We start from the raw sequence: 6,485 nt of genomic DNA on the forward strand, positions 1-6,485 counted from the left end.
GACACCAATCCTTTAATCCCACTTCAGAAATTGTCTCTTGATTAAAGTTCTTTAATTTTCTTGTCCCTCAAATACTTTTTAGGTATGTTTCTGAAATTATGTAGCTTCACAAAAAAAGGTGACAGGAAGATATAAGTATCCTTTTAGATTTTCTTTTTTGCATAAGAACTAAATTCAGTTTCATTTTAGGAAGCCAGAAACTGCTAGGAAATACAGCAGCAGATTTTTTTTAATTGTTATACAGGGAAATCACAGTAGGAATTGAACAGTTTAAACCATAAGAGAATATGAGAAAAAGAAGTTAGATTGTCAGAGTACTAGGGATCAGTTGCGGAAAAGGAAATGTTTAGTAAAACATGAAAGAAAAATTAAATTAGCTGGGCTTTTCATGGTAAAGCACAATGCAATATGAGACTGCAAGTAAGTTGTAAGAATTTTTCCTGTTATTTTAATATGAAGTTGTCACTGGCTCCTTAGTAGTCCATAGACTATTCTCCCCATGAACCACTAAAAAGTTATCTGGTTTGTTGAATCTTCTGTGAAGTCTGCCAGTAATGATACTTCTGTGATGCAGGCTCTGTTGGACTATGTGGAAAAAGTCTGATTTTTGTGGCTTGAAGTTTCCATCAAAATACATGTTTCTCGTTACCTTAAAATTATTAAATCAGCAATACAAGGTGTTTCAGTATACACCTTAACTCACACAATTTTTAAAAGATGTTCTTTCTCAAAGTAGGTAATGCAAAAACCTTCAAGAGGTGGCTTCAGAGCACTGTTTCCAGTTTACCGGTATTTTTTTCCCAGCTTTTGCTTTCATGCTGAAATTTATGGGAGGACATATGGCTTCAAGAACAGGCATTACTCCCTTACTTTTTCCTGTGCCAATAGGTTTTAAGCTTCCCAAAATTATATTTTTTCTCTTCTCTCCAACCTCATGTATGTGTAAGATTTTTCTGCTGTATTCGGGTGTGCTGAGGGCGTTACTCCTGGTTTTCTTCTTTGGAGACAAACACATGTACAGATGTTGTAGACTATTAATTCAATTTGGCAACTTAATTTTGAGTACTTACATTATTAAATTAATACTCAAACAATTGTTAACATTTCTGCTACTTAAATATTTCTTCATAAACTTAACAAATTTCACTTCACTGTTCCACTTTAAAGAAAAAAGGTTTGTTAGCCATAGAATGTGCACAGCTGTCCCTCTGCAAAAGGACAAGAAGTTTGTCGGCAAGAAGGAAACAAAGTTCTTCTGGTATTTCGCTGATTGTGTTTGCTTTTAAAGGCAATCTGAAAACTTGCTGTTTTGATGCTATGGAGGTGATCATAACCTGACCAAATCAGCTTTGTCTGTCAAAATTTAGATCGTCTGAAATTCAGTTTACATCTTTTGTCATTACTGCACAGTGAATCCTCACTGAACCACCAAAGTCCATTTCTGAAAGAAAAAAACTCCTGACTGTTAGAATTTGGTATACATCATCTTATGTTTTAATACCGTGCATGAAGTTTCTGTTTGATTACAAGCGAATGCACACCTGTTTGAAAAACAGGTTTTGCTTCAATTATTTAATTTTATCTCATGATTTCTTTAAAATAAAATTAACAGACCTAATTTTACCTGCCACAAACCAATTCCAAGAACCTTTTAAGCAATTCAATTTTGTTTCAAAGTGTAACAGACAATGGCCTGTGCTTTCCATCCTATTCTCTAATACATGCTTGCTTTCTAGAATAGGGATAGATTTATTGTCAATTGAAGTAAAGCACAGTGGGAGAGGAGGTTATTAGGTATTCAATACATAGTATGTATGTGATTGGTATTTGTGAACTGCTCATTAGCTCTCAGTATAGGAAGTATGAGGATGGGTTATTGACCACAGTGCAGATTGGGATAAGTATAAAAAAATTACAGTGTATTGGAAGATTTGACATTTTGTTATTAGACAGGCCACATGTGATTTATTTAAAATGAGAAAATTTTATGTTAGGCTTGAAAGATGTTACCACTATCAATAGTACATAATAGCAAAATAAAATATCTTCCCATCTGGCCAATAAAATAGAAAAAAAATAGATTTCATTTAACAAAAGAAATCTATTTAAGATGTAGTTATACTTAGAGAGAGAGACTTTTTATTAGGTTTTATACCAAAGAAAATACTGATATTTTTATTGAGTTGCTCAAGTTGAATCTTGGAAGATATTGCCTTCTTGATGGATGAGTGAACTTAACACTCCCAGATGTAAATTAACTCTTCATTTCAGCTGAAGTAATGGTTTGTGTAGAAGATGCAGCGTTCTCCTTACTATGATAAGAATACAACTGTTATAGAACATTATCAGTTTTTCCTTAAAATTCTTCTTTTTCACTAGAGAAAGATTCTGGAAGCTGCTTTATCCAGAGATAAAATGCTTTTGGCAGCAATATTTATGATTTTCAAATTATATCAGTTCCTTGGACAACATCGAAAATTCACTGTTTATATTCTTCAGTCCAAGACAGGAGAATAAAATCTGGAGCTTTGTGACCTTAAAATTATTTATACAAGATGTTTAGGTTAAGAACACAAAAAATTATAATTTAATCTTTCTAAGTTGTCCATCACTGAATTCTTAGGTTAATTTTACTTTGAGATGTGGCTTATAAGCCTATGAGATGAAAAAGTTTACTTGCTTTAGCATAGTTTGACAGTTATTTTTCACAGTAAGCTATGATTCACATTAAGATTTTAATTAGATTATGCATGAGGGAAATAGCTTTATTCAAATGTTCTTCGCACAGGTGAACTGCATGAGTGAACCATTTTGAAGCTTCCAGTGATGAATTTCCACTGAATTTAGTGAAAACTAGACACAGCTGTATATAAAAATCTAATCTTAACACAGGAAATTAATTAAATGGGGAAAACTGTAAGTCAAACGTTGTTTATTAATAGGCCATATGTGCATATATATCTTTGAGAACTTTTATGACTCATAAGTTCTATTTTTATTTTAATCACAGAATTTTCTTTCTTTAAAGGCACTATTTTAAAATGAAAGTTTTAAATCTATAGTGAAAGCAAAATCCTACATGCTAAAGGAAATGCACGAAGCATTCCAGACAAGTAATTCTAAACTGGACTCACCATTTCATCATTGTGCGACTTCTTAGAATTTAAAATAAGTTTTCAGATTATAATAAGTGGTACTATACTTGCCGATGTTAGGGCAGATGACATCTACTACATTAACAAGTTGACTCACTCTGTGATGTCCCACGCCTTTATTCCTGTAGGCAGATTGCTTTCTTCTCACACTCCAGTCTGAAGCAAACCAGACACTTTCCCTGACAAGGAAATCTGGGTGTGGGGCAGAAAATAGTGCAGAAGCACATCTTATGGTCTCACCACACCAGCAGTACAGATGAACTGTGACAATTTTCTTCCCTCTACCCCATACAGCCTTTGCAATGCTATGTCAGATTTTACACATATTCTCCTGATAGTATGTGTTCTGTACCAGACTCTGCTATTCACATTCAATGTTTTCACAGAATCACAGAATGTCAGGGGTTGGAAGGGACCTCTAAAGATCATCTAGTCCAACACCCGTGCCAGAGCAGGATCACCCAGGGCAGCCACACAGGAATGCGTCCACGTGGGGCTTTGTTGGGGCCTACTACATAGAAGCTTTGTAAAAGAGTAAAGGTCAGTGACCGACAGAAAGTGCTGAGGCAGATGGTTATGAAACTACTGAAGACAATGCAGCTTTTATGAGCATCTCAGATAGGAAAGTAGGCCAGGAGAAACAGGAGAGTTGATGCTGTGCACAGGAGCCTATCACAGTGGCTAGTTAGGTGCGTGCTCGTCGCGTGGACAGTAGTGTGTAACAAATCATGTAGTGCATGGACAGGGTATGCGACCAATCTTGTAAGACTTGCCCCATGCTGTACACATGCAAGGAACTAATTGTACTATAAAAGTAGCCTTCTGATTGAAATAAACTTGGCGTTGCAGAGCATCATATTGGTGTGCTGTTCATCTGGCTCGCATGGATTCCCCACAGGGTTTGAAAGTCTCCAGAGCAGGAGACTCCACAACCTCTCTGGGCAGCCTGTGCCAGGGCTCTGGCACCCTCACAGGGACAAAGTTTCTCCTCATGTTGAGGTGGAACTTCCTATGTTCTAGCTTACACCCATTACTCTTTTTTCCATTACTGGGCACCACTGAAAAGAGACTGACCCCTTCCTCTTGACACTAACCTCAGAAATTTATACACATTAATACAATCCCCTCTCAGCCTTCTCTTCTCAAAATTAAACAGCCACAGTTCTCTCAGTCTTTCTTCATATTCAAGTCCTTTAATCACCCTCATAGCTCTCTGTTGGACTCTCTCCAGTAGGTCCCTGTCTCTCTTGAATTGGGGAGCCCCAAACTGGGTACAGGATTCAAGGTGTGGTCTCACCAGCACAGAGTAGAGGCGAAGGTGCTAAAAAGACAAGCTGCAAAACATCTTTTCTGCTAATAAATTTTTCTAGCTTAAAATGATGCCGGAGCAGGGAAAAGCCATGGTGGATGCCTGTAAAATAGTATCAAAGCACAGGCCCAAGCATTTACTAGCTTTTGTACTCAGGCTGCTAATTTGTTCATTCAATTTTTAGCACTCTCCCTGGCGGAACATGACTCAGGGTTTAGCACCTACCAAGGACTGGTATCTCATAGGCAGCTTATAGAAATGTATTCAGGGAATCAGAGCATTTATTAGAGGGATATTAACTGCATATGCCAGTTGGCTTAGGGATAGGCAAAGGTCTGTGGCCTGCTTTGTTTAGTGGTATATGTCCTTTATATGTCTCTGAAATTTCACTGCAGAAACTTGTTCATCCTAAACGGGAAAAAGACTAAGGATACGTAGTATATGGGAGTATGTTTATGCATGCGTATTTGACAATATTTGAGATGTATTCCAGACTCCTGAGAAAATTGGCTATGTAGTTGCAAAGCCACTCTCCATGACATTTGAAAAGGCATGGCAGCCAGGTGAAGTGCCTGGTGACTGGAAGAAGGGAAACATTACACACACTCTTAGAAAGAGTTGAAAGGAGGGGCCCAGAAACCATGGATGTGCCAGTCTTTTCTCTGTGCCTGGGAAGATTGTGGAACAGATCCTCCTAGAAGCTCTGCTAAGACACATGGAGGACAGGGAAGTTATTCAAAACAGCCAGCATGACTTTACCAAGGGTAAATCCTGCCTGACCAATCTGGTGGCTTTCTACAACGGAGTGACTGCATTGGTGGACAAGGGGAGAGCAATGGATGTCAGCTATCTGGACTTCTGCAAGGCCTTTGACACAGTCCCCCACAGCGTCATTCTCTCTTAATTGGAGAGAGATGGCTTTGATGGGTGGATCACTCAGTGCATAAGGAATTCGTTGGATGGTCGCACCCAGAGGGTGGCTCAATGTCCAGATGGAGGTGGGTGACAACTAGTGTCCCTTGGGGATCCATGTTGGGACCAGTGCTTTTCAGTATCTTCATCAATGACATAGACAGTGAGATCGTATGCACCCTCAGCAAGTTTGCAGATAACATCAAGCTGAGTGATGTGGTCGACATACCAGACCGGTGGGATGTCCTCCAGAGGGACGTGAACAAGCTGGAGAAATGGGCCTGTGTGAACCTCATAGGGTCCAACAAGGCCTGCACCTGAGTCAGGGCAAGCCTCGTTATCAATAAAGGCTGGGGACTGATGTCCTAGAGAGCAGCCCTGCAGAGAGTGACTTGGAGGTGTTGGTGAACAAAAAGCTGGACATGAGCCATCAATGAGCACTTGCAGCCCAGAAGGCAAATCACATCCTGGGCTGCATGCAAAGAAGTGTGATTGAGAAAGGTGATTCTGCCTCTCTACTCTGCTCTGGTAAGACCTCACCTGGAGTACTGCATGCATCTGTGGAGCCCTCAACACAAGAGGGATGTGGACTTGTTGAAACAGGTGCAAAGGCAAGCCACAAAAATGATCAAAGGACTGGACCACTACTCCTGCAGGGACAGGCTGAGAGAGTTGGGGCTGTTCAGCCTGGATAAGAGAAGGCTCTGGAGAGACCTTATAGTGGCCTCCCAGTACCTGAGGGAGCTACAGGAAAGCTGGGGAGGGACTGTTTACAAGGACATGTAGCAGTAGAACAAGGGGGAATGGTTTTGAACTAGAGAAATGTACGTTTAGATTAGGTATCAGGAAGAAGTTCTTTACTATGAGGGTGGTGAAATACTGGCACAGGTTACTCACAGCGGTAGCGGAGGTCCCATCTCTGGAGGCATTCAAAATCAGGCTGGATGGGCCTCTGAGAAACCTGATCTAGTTAAAGATGTCCCTGCTCACTGCAGGGGGTTTGAACTAGATGACCTTTAAAGATCCCTTCAAGCCCAACATGTTCTGTGATTCTATGATTGATTCTTTGATTCTACGATTCTATGATTCACAGAATCACAGAATCACAG

Source organism: Apaloderma vittatum, unplaced genomic scaffold, assembly GCF_000703405.1.
Source record: "Apaloderma vittatum isolate BGI_N311 unplaced genomic scaffold, ASM70340v1 scaffold9829, whole genome shotgun sequence".
Lineage (NCBI taxonomy): Eukaryota > Metazoa > Chordata > Aves > Trogoniformes > Trogonidae > Apaloderma > Apaloderma vittatum.